At 43.2% G+C, this 18,316-nt stretch overlaps 1 non-coding gene across 1 annotated transcript; it reads right to left on the bottom strand.

The window, feature by feature from the left end:
* Positions 1–3,873: 3,873 nt before the first annotated feature.
* LOC124551578 lies at positions 3,874–3,992 on the bottom strand. Its single transcript, XR_006967906.1, has one exon. It is a non-coding gene; the product is annotated as a 5S ribosomal RNA (ribosomal RNA).
* Positions 3,993–18,316: the final 14,324 nt, after the last annotated feature.

The following is an 18,316-nucleotide window of genomic DNA, read 5'->3' as shown; positions in this document are numbered from 1 at the left end:
TCTTAGTAATTTACGTGCTGTCGGTTACATTGTACGGTGGCTATAGTTTCGTACCCTACAGGAACTCATCAACATACTCTGCCGTGAACTACAACCAGAAATAGATATCATTTGATTGGTTGCACATCGTATACATGAATATTTAAAGGAGACTGACATTGTGACGAACGTCTTGTAAATAGTTGTTAATGCTTATTGCGTGAAAGGAGTCAGAGTGTCTTTATTATAAAAACGGTGTAATGAATGATTGCCTATACCAGTAGAGGTTGGAACGCCAGTAGAGATGAAATGGCAGGCAGAACTCAAGCTCTGGGTGGAAGGCCCGCACAGGTGTTGGTCCTGCTTAAGCACAGGAAGTAGCTGGACGGACGTCGTTGCACTTTACCTCTGGAGCACAGTAGGGTGACGGCCGGCCGCTCATTGTAGTAGGGTCGGAAGGATTACCGGATACTACTTCCGAACTCTGCAAATTTTGGGCGCAAGTGAGAGGAACGATGAAGGGTCACCTCGGAAACCACGCAGGCTGGGTTATTTCGAAGGATTTTTACTCAGAAGCGTACCATTGTACGAGTATAGGTTTCTTCAAATGGCCCTGAGCACTATGGGACTTAACATCTGTGGTCATCAGTCCCCTAGAACTTAGAACTACTTAAACCTAACTAAGAACATCACACACATTCATGGCCGAGGCAGGATTCGAACCTGCGACCGTAGCGGTCACGCGGTTCCAGACTGAAGCGCCTAGAACCGAACGGCCACACCGGCCGGCTATAGGTTTCTACTCGCACTTTCCGCGTTGGACAACAAAAGACTAGACTATGGTTGGTAAGCGTTCGGAAGAGACTGTACAGAGGGAGAATATTCCGTGGTTTCGGGAATATGATTCGTTTTCGGAATTACAATGGTGGGGAGCTGAGACTTGCTGGGAAGTCAGCAGTGAAGAGACGAGGTCTTCCATTGTTAGCGCCCCCGTATGACGGTCGCTCGATATCAGCTTTGTTGGTACAGACGGACTTGCTGTCTTTGCTCTCAGGAGAGTTTATAGCCAGAACAGTTAGGCAATGTACTGTAGCGGAACAATACGATTCTGGACCTCACTTCCGGGATGGAAGTCGTCGTGGAGTACTCAGCGTTCAGTAATTGAGAGCACTTCCTCTGCTTATACTTACGTTGAGACGTTATCTTAACTCCGTCCTTGTGGCTGGAAGTTCGCGTTTCTCGTCTGTAGAACACAGAGAGGAGAAGACAGTATTAGAGTTTATTAGTCAGAGTGTCGTCCTAGTGTTTGAAAGCGTTTATTTGTGGCTGGAGTTCTTCCATCGTAGCAGACGAGTACGAGAACCATCACTTCGACGCACCGGACGCAGTACATACGGTGACATTGCTAATTGCTTCGGCATATTAGGGCTGTAAAAGTTAAACAGCTGTGATCGCGTTAGTTTATTTCCACTGAGATTCCACACCGCCGTAGATCATCTATGAAAGTAGTGTCTTCTAGTGTTTGGTACGTGAATGATGTCTGTTCAAAAATGGTTCAAATGGCTCTGAGCACTATGGGACTCAACTGCTGAGGTCATTAGTCCCCTAGAACTTAGAACTAGTTAAACCTAACTAACCTAAGGACATCACAAACATCCATGCCCGAGGCAGGATTCGAACCTGCGACCGTAGCGGTCTTGCGGTTCCAGACTGCAGCGCCTTTAACCGCACGGATGATGTCTGTCATTTCGCTTTATTGATATTAGATCGCTCAGACATAATAAGGGGCAGAGTTGGGCAATTGATTAGTAATTTTACTTTGGAAATGTAAACTATGAAATACAAAGTTTTTTTTTTAAATTTAGAATAAATATACAAGCAGGAGCAACGTTTATCATTTAGTAGGATTAGTCCCCTTCATCATTCATTTATGTTGAGATTGTAATTTATAGAATTAAGAGATACTAAGATCTACTTCAGAGGGTAGTCAGACAGGGCCAAATCTTCATTTTAACGTTTATTATTTTCCGTTGGGCACATTCATTATACACCCACCTGGAGTAGCATCTTGGAACATAGCTTTAAAAATATAGACTACACAATTTCTTATTTTAAACGCTTGACTCATTCCGTTAAACATTTAACGTACGGTTAGATCTCTTAACTAGCGGATTATGGCACCATGTTAACTGTTTAAGTTAGGTCAGTATGTATATGAAATATTTAAATTCACACTCTTGTCGCCACTGGAAGCCGTTGCATAGAGATACTGCAAACGTAATTGGGTCACTGGGTGACCGCTCTTAGCAGCTTAGTAATATACATGTTTTCTTGTGACTTCAGTATTTTACTTACATCTGCCGATTTCCAGGCGAATATTCACACTCCTTTGAATACTGTTGACGAGTTAACTCGTCATCCTTCGCACATATCAAGTGCTATCGAAGAGTTTAAGCGCAAGCTTCTGAGCTTGTCTTTGGCGCTACTGAGAGTAAACTAGGGCCTCCATGCTGACTTGAGCGCTAACACACAATCGCGTTATCGATCAGATACGTACCTGCAGTTGACGAATTTAAGCGTACAATGGAATTTACGCTCCAGAACTCAGCATCTGTACCCAGTGTATAGAACGTCAATCGTGTTCCGTTGCTTTGTTGTGACCTCGTTTGCCGTACACGACGACGCTTTCTGTCTTATTGTTCTTAGGTTTAACGTTCTTTCCTGCACAGAGGCGTTGTGGAGACTCATGAAGAGCGACAGCGAGGATGAACTATTTCTTGTCGGCGTAACTGACCTCAATTTGCAGTAGGATTTTTTTAGCACATACTGCACTCTAACACTATGAACCACCTTGAAGAAACTGACTTATTGATACATAATCAACACGGATAGAGAAAATATGGTTCTTGTGCAACTCAGCTACCTCTTTATTCCCATAAAGTGATGAGTGCTGTTGATAAGGGATCTCAGATCCATTCCATATTCCTAGATTTCCAGAAGTCTTTTGATACCGTTCCTCACAAGCGACTATTAATCAAATTGCGCACATATGGAGTATCGTCTCAGTTGTGTGACTGGATTCGTGATTTCCTCTCAGAGAGGTCACAGTTCGTAGTGATATCTGGCGTTCCGCAAGGTGTTGTCATAGGCCCTTTGCTGCTCGTTTTCATAAATGATCTAGGTGATAATGTGAGCAGACCCTTGAGATAGTTAGCAGATGACGCCGTAATTTACCGTCTAGTAAAATCATCAAACGATCAGTTCCAATTACAAAATGATCTAGAGACAATTTCTGTATGGTGCGAAAAGTGGCAATTGACTCTAAGCAAAGAAAAGTGAGAGGTCATCGACGTGGGTACTAAAAGAAATCCCATAAATTTTGGGTATACGATACATCTCACAAATCTAGGGGTTGTCAATTCGACTAAATACCTAGGAATTACAATTACGGGTAACTTAAATTGGAAAGACCACATAATAATATTGTGGGGAAGGCGGAGCAAAGACTGCGTTTTGTTGGCAGAACTGTTAGAAGATGCGACAAACCCAATAAAGAGACAGCCTACATTACACTTGTCCGTCCTCTGCAGGAATATTGCTGCACGGTGTGGGATCCTTACCAGGTAGGATTGACAGAGGACATCGAAAAATTGCAAAGAAGGGCAGCTCGTTTCGTGTTATCACGCAATAGGGTTGAGAGTGTCACTAATATGATACGCTAGTTCTTTTTGTTTTATTTTGTTCGTTGTTGATCGTTGTCTTTGGTCGTTGCGGACGTCACATGACATCCGTTGAAGTTCGTTTGTTGATCCTTCTACTCAGTTTTTTTATTACAGAGGCCAACCAGCTCTCTGACCGAACACGCTGAGCTACCGTACCGGCAGAATGAGATGGAGCCAACAGCACCCGGTGTTCCCAGGCGGTCACCCATCCAAGTACTAACCGCGCCCGATGTTGCTTAACTTCGGTGATAGGACGAGAACCGGTGTATTCAACATGGTATGGCCGTTGTTCGTTGCATATGCTCGGGGCGGACGTCGTAAGACATCCGTTCGTTGTTGATCGATTAACTCAGTTTTTTTATTACAAAGGGCAGCTAATCCTCTGACCGAACACGTTGAGCTACCGTGTTGGCGTTCTTTTTTCCCAAGCGCCTTTCGAGAGTGGAATGGTAGAGAAGTAGTATGAAAATGGTTCGATGGACCCTCTGCCAGGCACTTAAGTGTCAATTGCAGAGTAACCATGTAGATGTAGATGTAAGTTATAGTTCCTTCACAGTTTCATAAAGTCACAATTATAAGCCATCTCCTTCAGTGTGTGTAACACTAGAATTTGAAATTTCAACAAGAGACTCAATTGAAAGTCCTTTCGAAAGAGAAGAATGTACGAGTGAGCAGGTTCCCAAAATCGGATCAGAGAAGATCGAACGAAAAGCCATCTTTACATCTCGAAGGAGTGTAACAATAATTAACTTGTAGAAAATCCTCAAAGTCAGTGCAAATTTTTCGATCAACAGTAATGTTCGTCTGGGTGACAACAGAGCTTAGAGTGACAGAACCAGATATCGCAGAAAACTCTGTAGAAGATTCAGGACAGAGTGGGCAAGACGATTGCTGTAGTCCAAACAGAAATTCAGACTACGGCTTCTTGACAGATGTAGAGACTCTAGACAGATCATATTGAGTCAACACTACGCGGAGCATACGGTGAGCGCGCCCGAAGCAGCCAAAGAGATACACTTCGCTATGTCAATTAGGTCTTCCTACTAACTTGTTGTTATTGTGAATGTGTACATTTTTGGGTGTGACAGTAAAATGTATTTTTTTTTTTCCCAATATCGCCTACAGTTTTCCTTTGTGACTTAATTTGTTTATATTTCTAGTCTGTGGCTTAAGGTCGCATATGCATACATACTTTTTGACATTGAGCCGTGCGTGGCTCGTGTTTGTGCCATATCTCATTTGACATCCTGTTTTTACTTTACTACCACCTCGTTATGTTAGTTTCAATAACTGGTGTCACTGAGTTGCCGCTTTGCCTGCCCGTGAGTGGCAGCAGCGGCGCTTATCGATATAAGCTCTGGCGTATTATCTTTGCAGACTGCTATTACTTCCCAGTTGTCGTGTGTTCGTAGTGAGGTCGGATCTACCACTGAGTCGGGAGGCGATAGCAGTGGAGTTCGGACCTGGCAGTGTTTGACTTCGGACGCGGCAGAAGTTCAGTCGAGGCGCAACTGCAGTGAGGTCCGGACAGCTATGACTCGCCCTACGGTCGCCGACACGTATCACTTGAGTGCGGACCACCTTGGTTGGTCCAGCTCGGTTTGTAGTTAGACAGCTCCGTGTATGATTGGTTGTGGGCGCCAATATCTTCTACGTTGTTCCGTTGAACTTCCTCTAGTGCCCTGGTCGGATGAAGTGGTACTTATCTTGTCGGTGGGTCCGCTGACTGTCGGTCGGTTGGCTTGTCGTAGCATCGCGAATGGTTGGCGCGACTGCCTGTCTCATTAAGCGAGCGTTAGTGTTTGAATTACAGGCCGACCGTCGAACATCTTGGCGCCCTTGTGTGTACTGCTTTATTTTGCATTAATTTGTTCTTGTTGTTGGTACTTGTATGGCTTCTAGCGGGTTTTGTGTTTTAAATTACAGCTGTTTTACTCTTAAGGCCTTCCGCCTAGTTTAAGGTACTGTTTCACGTAGGCCTTTTGGCATTTAAAAAAAAAATTTTGAAATTTTAAGTCTTCGGCCTAAAGCAGATTTGAATTTAACTTGTTTAATTCAACCTACTGAATTTTTAAGCCTTCAGCTTTCAGACGGTTTGAGTTTCAGTTGCTTATTCTTAAGACCTTCAGCCTAAATTAAAGAACTGTTTCACGTAACAACTTTTGTATTTAAAAAAATTATGTTTTGGAGTTTTGGAGTTTTACTTCAGCCTAAATAAAGAACTATAAGACTTGTCTTTTAAATTTCTGGTTATGCTTGAGTTTTAAGTTATTGGCCTCCAGCCGTTTTTAAATTAAAGTGGCTTTGAGCCTGTAATTATGTCCCAAAGATTAAAGCTGTGTGTTTAGAAAATAAAGTTTTGGGCCCTTGTAATGTTTGATCAAATAATGAAGTTGTATGTTCGAGTGTAACTGACAGCCCCTTATTTTAGCTCCTTTCCACAATTTATTCCATCCGTCCTGTCCTGCGGGTTAAGCAGGACGTTTCAGACTTCTGCGGTGGGCCAACACCGTACTGAATTCCAGCATTACCGATGGAGTGCGCCATGAACTTGTAAGTCATTTTCAGCTAGGTGTCCGATACTTTCGACTAATAGTGTATATTAAGGGAGTAAAAAATTAGACTATTATTTGTTGAACGACTCTGTATGTTTAAGTTCTAATGTGTTTTGTCGATGTATGCATCGTGAAAATTAGAAGACTTAGCTACCACCGGCGTGACTAACCTGGCTGAGCAGTCAGTCGAAGAGAGCCTGGATATTAGACGCAGATGCGTCAGTCAGTGGAGCATCTTTGGTAGCACCTGGTAACTGGTGGCTCGTCAGTCTCTGGGAAATCCATGATCAAATGAAAGGCTTATTTCAATAGTGGTACAAGTCCCCTTTTCAAAAAATGAAGTTATCCTCACACACGCTCTCACACAAGTCAATTTATTTGCATTGTGGGACAGCTCCAGTGTCGTCCTACTGCCAACAGAGTGCACCTCAATGCTGGCGCATTAGAGAAAGCAAGCAGGAATTTATTTCAGTAGTGGTACAAGTCCGCGACTTTTGCGAAGATGGTTTCAGGAGCGTTATGAAGTGACTGTGATGCAATTGATATCCAGATTTTCAAACGATTGCAGGTAAAAAGAATTTACTTACTTTTATCTCAGCATTATAGACATTTTGTTCCAAAAAAGGAATATGCGAGAACGAAGGTCATGTTGACAATAACAATGGAAAATGAGGGAGTCCATCTCAATGTATTTCACGTGTACATATGTTTTCAATCCTCTGGTGCTGTATACATCATAACTTGTGTTACTTTGTATCTATATAACAGTACAGGTGACGATGAAACTTCCAATGAAAGTGCAAAAAACGACGAAACAAGAGACACTGTTACTGATGGCTGTGGCGGTGCAGTCGCAAATATATGCAGACAAAAAGGAAGCGTACTCGAAGCAAGAAGGGTGCAAGTAAAAAGGACACACATGAACAGCATATTCGAAAGAAAAAAAGGAACACTGGGGATTTATACGTCACAGCAACTGGTAAAATAATTCCTCCAAAAACATTCCGCAATGTGGACAGCAGGTGTGCACGTAAATGTTTCAATAAAATTTCAGAGGATGAGGAAGACATTACTTCGAAATATCTGGGCTGTAGGCAATATTAATCACCAAAATAGTTATCTGAATTGTATATGCACGTATCATTCAGTTAACCTCCGACAACCAAGAGTTGGCCCTGATTCTCAGAAAAGCTGGATTTATGAATATCAATTACGTGTGAACGGAAACTGTATGCAAGAAGTTTTTCTTGAATACTTTAGATATTTCTAATGGACAACTCTCTAGGCTTTTAACAAAAAGCAAGGCAGAAGGTGCACCTCATCTTGATGGAAGGGGCAAACATCAGAACAAAGTCTCTGAACCGGAAGGTCTGATCAATGATTTAAAGAAACACATCAAAAGCTTTCCAGTTTCCGAGGGCCCTTATGCAAGGAAGGAAAATCCGCACAAAAGATTTTTAAACTCTGAGCTGTGTGAGGCTTCAATGTACGATTTGTACAAAGGTAAATCCATAACTTAGAATAAAGAAATTGTGGGGGAGCACTTCTATCGAAAAATCTTTAACAAAGTCTTCAACCTGTCATTTTGACCACCAAGTAAAGACACTTGCTCTTTTTGTGACAAACTGAGCTTTGAAATGGACGCTGCTACCAATGCAGAAGAAAAAAGAAAGCTTCAAACTGAAAAGGAGCTTCACCTCAGGAGTGTTGAAGCTGCAAGAACAGCAATGGCTACAGACACAGCACGTAGTGAAGAGGCGAATTCCCGGTTGTTCGTTTTTACCTTTGACCTGCAAAAAGCACTTACATTTCCTAAACTGACAACATCGATACCGTACTAAAAAAGAAACTATTACGTGTATTATTTTGGTTGCCACAGTTTAACTGACTGCAAAATCCATATGTATTTTTGGGATGAAACATCTGGATCAGGGAGTTCAGAGGAAACTGGTATCTGTTTATTGAAACATATTGAAGAGTGTGTCACTTCTCAAAAACAGGTACTTACCTACAGTGACACCTATGGTGGGCAAAACAGGAACATAAACATTCCCTAACACTAATGAAAGTGACACATTTACAGGTTTATATACAATGTTCAGTTTATTGTATTTCAATAGTGGTACAGCTCCATTACCTCCCCTTTTCTGCCTATAATGCTGCTGGAATTAATGATCCAAACAAACAGAAAGAAAGGTTCATATCTAGCAACAAGTCATATACTTGAATATTTCTGGTAACTCAACTGCAGATTTTTCAGCGCTCATTTACCTTTAAGACTTTGTATCTCAGAATGAAAAAAAAAAAGAACGGATTTGTACCACTACTTAAATAAGTCTTTCATATGTTTTCAATGAGTGAAGAAACTGAAGAATGGAATGATTTGGGCAACAACTGAACACCAACTACGTAGTGGCAGGTCAGGACAGCACACGAAACAAGCGGTCTTGCGTTATCTTAGTAAATGAAAAATAGGATACAATAACCAGTCATAACACGTCACAAATGTAACGCCTGATATCCAAATTATCGCCTATGTGGCCATGAGAGGATGGTACTGCGTATCAGATAATACTCGATACCGTTAAGTAAAGCGTTTGGCATGTTTGTCTATAACGAATCCAGCTTGACAATGCCTTTACCGTTAGCGCTTGCACGTGGACGCATACCTAGGACTGTTCTGATAGGATAATGTGGTGTCACTCCAGTGACCTGGATTGTGGTTGGGTGCATCACTGCAGGCGCGCTTCCGATTGCTGCCAATGATTTGGCTATGTGGTCCTGCACAACTTCAATCCTCTCTTACCGCTAGTCGCGTGGAAGGTATGAGATCCTGCAAAGATTTAGGTGAGGTCCACCTACACCCACTGACCCCATAATCGAGTAAGAGTCGTGTGATGCCCCGGCCGCTGTGGCTGAGCGGTTCTATGCGCTTCAGTCCGGAGCCGCACTGGTGCTACAGTCGCAGGTTCGAATCCTGCCTCGGGCATGGATGTGTGTGGTGTCCTTAGGTTTAAGTAGTTCAAAGTCTAGGGCACTGATGACCTCGGATGTTAAGTACCATAATGCTTAGAGATATTTGAACCATTTTCGTGTGATCCCGATCAATGCGAGGAGGAATATCGCAGAACGGTTAACAGCAGTCTCGGTAGATCACGATTCTGTCGCTGTCGAATTCCCGACACATGCTTGTAGGAGTTCGTCCGTCTTACATGAAGTATTAATCATGTTAATATCTGATATCTTACTGTGTAACTCACTGTGTAATCTTCCTGATACATAGAATATACCAAGTGGTTGTAGTAAATGTGGAGGTACACACAACGGTCCCGTGAAACTTGGTTGTATATGCTAACGAGTTACTGCAGAAACGATTTGCGCTGGAAACCTACTTCCAAAGTTGACCATCAGGTGCAAATGTGGCGCTCTACAGCATCTCGTTGATGTCTCCGCTGCTCATATTCGAGGGGCGGTTAGTAGTAAAATAAACATTGTGCCTTTCTCACTTGTTTGATGTTTACCGTCCACTTCCAGTTCTTAAGCTGTGACACGTGGAAACATTTCTATACTCTTTTTTTGCATTCACAGCGTCATATTTGCACATGATGGCCAAAATTTGAAAAAAAAAATTTTTCCAGCGTAAATGTGTTCCGCATTAATGCATCAAAATTTCAACCATGTTCCGCTGCTATTCAATAATTGCAGCCCACACTGGACTACTGTGGTAGTTGCACGTTTATTACAACATCCCGGTAGGCGGCGTTACTGGTGCTGCGGGGGGGTGGGTTAAAATAAGTTTGTCTCGAACATTCGTCGTACTTTTCATATTAAATGTCCACCTGCCTCAGTACGGCATCCACTCGACGTCCCTTCACTCTGCAATCGTAGGTACTTAGTAGACCACGAAAAAGCAGCGTTGAAGTAAACGTCGCCTGATACCTACCCAGCAGATTCCGCGAAACTCTAGTGGTGGAAACAGTTCCTGAAAGTTCCTATTTATCAAGATTTCGGGTGGTAATATAGTGTATTTTTTTACTGAAATGCGTGTCCTAAAATTTCAAGACTAGTAATAACTTACGTTTATGGCTATCAAGTCCACATTTAGTGAGGTATTATTCTATCATTCCGTCCGCAGCTCGTGGTCTCGCGGTAGCGTTCTCGCTTCCCGAGCACTGGGTCCCGGATTCGATTCCCGGCGGCGTCAGGGATTTTTCCTGCCTCGAGATGACTGGGTGTTGTTGTGTCGTCTTCATCATCATCATTCATCCCCATCACGGTTGGAGCAAGGCAACGGCAAACCACCTCCACTAGGACCTTGCCTAGTAAGACGGCGCGGGTCTCCCGCGTCCCTCCCCTTCGCTCTGTAAAGAAGTATGGGACTCATCATCATCATTGTATCATTCTCAGTTTCCAGTCAAACAACAAATTTCGCACGAAAAGCAGCGAGAAATCTACATAAGTCCGACCCGTTCATGTTTTCGATCTCACAGACTCTGATTCACCACTATTTGCAAGTTCTACATTCGGTCTCATTCAGTGATCTTACATAAAAGACTTGCTCTCCAAACAGTCCATAAATGAATACAGAGGCCGGCCGGTGTGGCTGAGGGGTTCTAGGCGCTTCAGTCTGGAACCGCATGACCGCTACGGTCGCAGGTTCGAATCCTGTCTCGGGCATGGATGTGTGTGATGTCCTTAGGTTAGTTAGCTTTAAGTAGCTCTGAGTCCTAGGGGACTGATGACCACAGATGTTAAGTTCCATAGCGCTCAGAGCCATTTGAACCATTTGAATGAATACAGGATACACCACCCGGAATTTTCACTACGGCCGAAAGTTCACACGCTAGTAACTTTTCAACAAAAGAATCCAGAAACTTGAAACTTTCATTAAAATGTTCGTAACAGCGACAGCTTTAGTCACGACTTGTACTAAGCGCGAGAACTCAACATTCCTTCATTTTACACATAACGAGCACCGCGACATTTACCACATCTTTCGCGTCCGATAGCTGGCGGTCGACTCTCTCAATGCCTCCCCACTCTCCGCATACCTGAGTTCTGAGCACGGGACAGCTTAATCCTGATTGGCTGATCAGTTTCACTGGCAAATCATAGTGATCCTTCGAGATCATTCTCACGCTAATATTTGCCTATGCCAATCACTCTTCAGAAAGTAATATGCGTCATTATAAAATGCAAATATTAATGTAATGTTTAGTAAAAAGACCGTAAAGAAAAATAATCTTGAAATTAATTTAGAAACAGATTACACTTCAAACTGATATTCTGGCTGTCTTCTTATGGAAGCAATCACACCTTGACATACATCAGCAATGTGGGTACAATACAGCTTCCCCACGATCCGATTGCGTAATGTTTTACAGAAAGTAATATCAAATTTTACGTATGTCCCACATACACACTCTCATTCATTCCCATTTATTCCCACAACAACGGAATAAACAAATATCAATTTTTCGTGTATTTCATCCTACGAATTGCGACATAATTGAATTTTCTGAAAATAAAAATCACAATTAAAAGATTCTACATATTAAGAACTTTGGTTATGATTTCAATTGATAACAAAAGACAAACGGTTATTGTTCCTAACTGAATTTTACACCCTAAGTGGTAGCTTTATGGTTTTTAAGCAATTTTCTCAATCTCCGAAACTATAATAATTGTATTTAATAAAATTGCAGACAAATAGCCATATAGAGTTACTTTGCTTAACATTTTACATTTACATTTTACATTTTTGCATATTCATTTATCGATTTCACTCTTTTACTGCACAGTTCTATGTGATATCGTTCACAGGCTTCGTTACACAGTTCACATACACATTTTGTGGTTGGGTCGTTATAAGTTTTGTTTTTGCATATTAGATGATGAAAGCCGTGAATAGAAAGTCTAGTTACGACATGTCACTGTTCAAAGATTGGTGCTGTGCATGAGCGGTTCGTCATTGCTTCGGTGCCATAGAACTCCGGCCATATTTTTTCTCGTTTTTCCTCCGTGATCTTCAGTTGCTTTCTGGAAGCCCTGGTGTGTGGCATCATATATCGAAGTCTGATGTCTTCAATTAGGGATGTCTCTCTAGCTAGCAGGTACACTAGTCTAGATCTTGTTGTCTTTGAGAGACCTAGTGCTCTTTTTAGATCGGTCGATTTTACCTTTTCTAGTGTTTCTAGATTTTTTTCTGTCAGGTGGTCCCATATAACGTCCGTCCCATAGACCAGGATTGACAAGATTTTTGTGTTGAATAATTTCATGGCTCTTTCTAGACTGAGTAGGCGGGTGTTTTTGATGTCCTGTATTGCTATTATTATTGCTTGGGCTGCACATTCTGTTGTATGTTTTGTGAAGCATTTGGCTGTTGGTTGCAATGTCACTCCTAGGTATTTAAAGTCTGATGAGATTTTTATTTTTGGTCATCTGATGCTGATTTCCGCATTCTTGGGTGTTTTGCGTCCTTTTCTGAAAATTAACATTTCTGTCTTTGTTATGTTGATGTGTAGTTTGTGTTCACTGCACCATTTGTCTATTCAATGATTCTCTGCAGCTTCTGTATATCTGTTGAACCTACGGCTATGTCGTCAGCGTATGCATACACATATACATCTTCTTCATTTTCTCCAATTCGGAGTACATCTTCAAATGGGTTCAAATGGCTCTGAGCACTATCGGACTAAACATCTGTGGTCATCAGTCCCCTAGAACTTAGAACTACTTAAACCTAACTAACCTAAGAACGAGACACACATCCATGCCCGAGGCAGGATTCGAACCTAGACCGTGGCAGCAGCGCGGTTCCGGGCTGAGCGCCTAGAACCGCTCGGCCACCGCGGCCGGCAGTACTTCTTCAGTGGCAAGAATGTACAGCAAAGGGCTCATTGGGTCACCCTGTAAGACTCCGTTCGATTGCAGAATGGGGTTCGAAAAAGAGAGGTTGTGTGATATTGTGATTAAGTTGTATTCGAGGATTGACTTGATTATTCTTGCCCACACGCTATCTTCTCCCATTGTGTTTTCCAGTTTTTGGACTATGAGATCTCTTTCCAGTAGGTCAAAGGCTTTGGTAAAGTCTATGAACACTGTTTCTTTTGTTGTTTAGAAGAAGCCTGAGTGCCGAAGGTTTTGATCTTCCAGATCTGAATCCCATTTGTCGTTCTGGGAGATGACTGTCCGCAGAGGCTTGGATTTTTTGTGTTATTATCTTTGAAAACATCTTGAACTGAGTATTTTCCAGGGGTATGTCTCTGTACTTGTTTGGGTCCATTGGGTCTCCTCCACCTTTGTAGAGAACTTTTATTGCCGAGTGCGTCCATTGTGTCAGAATTCTTCCAACTTCCAGGCATTTGTTAAATGCCTGGAAAGTTTGGAAGGTAGGAAACGAGATACTGGCAGAAGTAAAGCTGTGAGTACCGAGCTGAGTCGTGCTTCGGTAGCTCAGTTGGTAGAGCACTTGCACGCGAAAGGCAAAGGTCCCGAGTTCGAGTCTCGGTCGAGCACACAGTTTTAATCTGCCAGGAAGTTTCATTTGTTAAATATTTTGGTCCACACGTGTTGGAGGACCTGTTTTGCATCTTTTATATGTTCATTATATATCTTATCGGGTCCTGCTGAAACTATATAGATCGTCTACTGAATAACAAAAAGTAGTATACCAAGTTTGAAGACAATTGGTTAATATTTACTATGATTTGTTTAGATTGGTAGGGGGATGAATACAGGGTCGTACTAGGCGACACGGTAGCCCGTTCGCAAGGCCACATAGCGTCAGCTGCGCGGTGATTCATAAGGCAGAGGCGTCTTTCTGCAGCTTCTTCACAGCCACCGGATCCACATCTACGTATCTTACTGCAATAAATATTATCCCGTAATAACTTGAGCCGTCACAGTGCCTATTGTTTTTCTACATCTACATCTACATCTACATCTACATGATTGCAATTCACATTTAAGTGCTTGGCAGAGGGTTCATCGAACCACAATCATACTATCTCCATACCATTCCACTCCCGAACAGCGCGCGGGAAAAACGAACACCTAAACCTTTCTGTTCGAGCTCTCATTTCTTTTATTTTATTTTGATGATCATTCCTACCTATGTAGGTTGGGCTCAACAAAATATTTTCGCATTCGGAAGAGAAAGTTGGTGACTGAAATTTCGTAAATAGATCTCGCCGCGACGAAAAACGTCTTTGCTTTAATGACTTCCATCCCAACTCGCGTATCATATCTGCCACACTCTGTCCCCTATTAGGCGATAATACAAAACGAGCTGCCCTTTTTTGCACCCTTTCGATGTCCTCGGTCAATCCCACCTGGTAAGGATCCCACACCGCGCAGCAATATTCTAACAGAGGACGAACGAGTGTAGTGTAAGCCGTCTCTTTAGTGGACTTGTTGCATCTTCTAAGTGTCCCGCCAATGAAACGCAACTTTTGGCTCGCCTTCCCCACAATATTATCCATGTGGTCTTTCCAACTGAAGTTGTTCGTAATTTTAACACCCACGTACTTAGTTGAATTGACAGCCTTGAGAATTGTACTATTTACCGAGTAATCGAATTCCAACGGATTTCTTTTGGAACTCACGTGGATCAACTTATCGTTATTTAGCGTCAACTGCCACCTGCCACACCATACAGCAATCTTTTCTAAATCGCTTTGCAACTGATACTGGTCTTCGGATGACGTTACTAGGCGGTAAATTACAGCATCATCTGCGAACAACCTAAGAGAACTGCTCAGATTGTCACCGGGGTCATTTATATAGATCAGGAACAGCAGAGGTCCCAGGACGCTTCCCTGGGGAACACCTGATATCACTTCAGTTTTACTCGATGATTTGCCGTCTGTTACTACGAACTGCGACCTTCCTGACAGGAAATCACGAATCCAGTCGCACAACTGAGACGATACCCCATAGGCCCGCAGCTTGGTTAGCAGTCGCTTGTGAGGAACGGTGTCAAAAGCTTTCCGGAAATCTAGAAATACGGAATCAACTTGAGATCCCCTGCGCCGAAATGCTGATCACTTGCGCGCTCAAGCACTGTATTGCACGTAATGGCGATTAGATCTTTTTCCGTGCCGCCTTCAAAGCGCTGCAGTTTTAGTGACCAACAGGGTGAACCACCGCAGTAAGGAGACGGGGAGTTTAGAAAAAGTGGCGTAACAAGGAATGAGCAGTGTCGCTCGGAAACGAAATTACGCGCCAAGCAACAGCGCTGAGTCAACGCTAGCGGCGGCAGCACTATTCGCAGACTTCGCCCCTCGCCCCAGGGGACGCTGCAAATCCACTCACGTAGCCGGCACCGCAACCGCAGAAGAGGACGAGCTGCGGCCGCGTTGTGTCGCCGGCCCTCCGCCCTTGTGGTCTGTTCGCAGAAGGGCCACACTGCCGGGCGGGCGGGGTATCCTGTTAGGGCGCATTAGGACATCAAAGGCGCCGCGCGTTCCTGATTCCCGCGGCCGCTTCTTCCCGCAGGACGCCGCTCCGCCTAAGTGAATGACGTCTGCAGGAGACGCTGCGGGGTTTCGGGATTACGGCGCAGCTGCGCTACGGACGCCCGAGCAGGCGTCCGCTGACGTGGCAGCTGTCGGCGACCCGCGTCTCTGTCCGACCCACAACTACTCGCCGTGTTGTATTCCTGCGTCTTCACTTGTTTCTGTTGTGGTCTTCAGTCCTGAGACTGGTTTGATGCAGCTCTCCACGCTACTCTATCCTGTGCAAGCCTCTTCATCTCCCAGTACCTGCTGCAGCCTACATCATTCTGACTCTGTTTAGCGTATTCATCTCTTGAACTCCCTCTACGATTTTTACCCTCCATGCTACCCTCCAGTGCTACATTGGTGATCCCTTGATGCCTCAGAAAATGTCCTACCAACCGATCCCTTCTTCTAGTCTAGTTGTGCCACAAACTCCTCCCCAATTCTGTTCAATACCTCCTCATTAGTTATATGATCTACCCATCTAATCTTCAGCATTCTTCTGTAGCACCAAATTTCAAAGCTTCTATTCTCTTCTTGTCTAAACTATTTATAGTCCACGTTTCACTTCCATACATGGATACACTCCATACAAATACTTTCAGAAACGACTTCCTGAGACTTAATTCAATACTCGATGCTAACAAATTTCTCTTCTTCAGAAACGCTTTCCTTGCCATTGCCCATCTACATTTCATATCCTCTCTACTTCGACCATCATCAATTATTTTGCTCCCCAAATAGCAAAACTCCTTTACTACTTGAAGTGTCTCATTCCCTAATCTAATTCCCTCAGCATCAACCGACTTAATTCGACTACATTCCATTATCCTCGTTTTGCTTTTGTTGATGTTCGTCTTATACCCTCCTTTCAAGACACTGTGCATTCCGTTCAACTGCTCTTCCAAGTCCTTTGCTGTCTCTGACAGAATTACAATCTCATCGGCGAACCTCAAAGTTTTTATTTCTTCTTCATGGATTTTAATACCTACTCCAAAGTTTCCTTTCGTTTCCTTTACTGCTTGCTCAATATACAGATTGAATAGCATCGGGGATAGGCTACAACCCTGTCTCACTCCCTCCCCAACCACTGCTTCCCTTTCATGTCCGTCGACTCTTATAACTGCCATCTGGTTTCTGTACAAATTGTAAATAGCCCTTCGCTCCCTGTATTTTACCCCTGCCACCTTCAGACTTTGAAAGAGAGTCAGTCAACATTGTCAAAAGCTTTCTCTAAGTCCACTAATGCTAGAAAAGTAGGTTTGCCTTTCCTTAATCTTTCTGCTAAGATAAGTCGTAGGGTCAGTATTGCCTCACGTGTTCCAACATTTCTACGGAATCCAAACTTATCTTCCCCGAGGTCGGCCTCTACCAGATTTTCCATTCGTCTGTAAAGAATTCGCGTTAGTATTTTGCAGCCGTGACTTATTAAACTGAGAGTTCGGTAATTTTCACATCTGTGAACACCTGCTTTCTTTGGGATTGGAATTGCTATATTCTTCTTGAAGTCTGAGGGAGTTTCGCCTGTCTCATACATCTTGGTCACCAGATGGTAGAGTCTTGTCAAGACTGGCTCGCCCCAGGCTGTCTCCCAAGGCGTCTTCACTACCCAACAGCATTCTAGCGCAAGTTCTGTGATTTTTTTTTTTTCACTTGCCGACCTGATTTTACGACCCACCACCTGATTGCTTAACGTGGGTCTTTATTGACCACTTGGGCGCTGCGATCGGTATATGGGCGCTGATGTGGCTGAACCTCCACACCAGTTCCCGCATCCTGTCGTACCGCTGCCCGTGTCCCGCCACGTGGACGCGGATCATAGTTGATCGTATTTTGTTTTTGTCTCTTTTATTTTGTTTTCTTTCAGTTGGTTGTCTTTGTTTGCTATTTGTCAAAAATTGTTCAAATGGCTCTGAGCACTACGGGTCTTAATTTCTGAGGTCATCAGTCCCCTAGAACTTAGAACTACTTAAACCTAACTAACCTAAGGACATCACAGACATCCATGCCCGAGGCAGGATTCGAACCTGCGACCGTAGCGGTCGCGCGGTTCCAGACTGTAGCGCCTAGAACCGCTCGGCCACTCCGGCCGGCAGCTATATGTCTTTCTTTTATTTTCTTTATGGCAGCTTTCCCAAACAGTTTAACAAAAATTTACATGAAATTTAAATTTTGGAAGAGAAATACAAAAATATAGTTTAGAATGACGAAGAGGAAAGAAAATAGGAAACGAAGAAGTTTATAGTCCCTCCACCCTAGGGAACTGAAGATAAAAGCCTTGGAATTTGTCGTCAGGTCATTGATCTTCCGCCTCCAATCCTTTGCTTACCTTTAACTAAGATCTATGCTAATCTATAATTAGAATGCTAATTACTAAAGCTGTTACTAAGATTATTACGCTATTGACAGGTTTAAAGTGCCGTGTTCGCCTGTGGCAATTACGACGGTGCGCCGACACTGTTTACAAGAAAAATGGTTCAAATGGCTCTGAGCACTATGGGACTTAACATCTGAGGTCATTAGTCCCCTAGAACGTAGAACTACTTAAACCTAGCTGACC

This window comes from Schistocerca americana, chromosome 9, assembly GCF_021461395.2.
Source record: "Schistocerca americana isolate TAMUIC-IGC-003095 chromosome 9, iqSchAmer2.1, whole genome shotgun sequence".
Lineage (NCBI taxonomy): Eukaryota > Metazoa > Arthropoda > Insecta > Orthoptera > Acrididae > Schistocerca > Schistocerca americana.
This window is presented reverse-complemented; position numbering and strand designations above follow the sequence as displayed.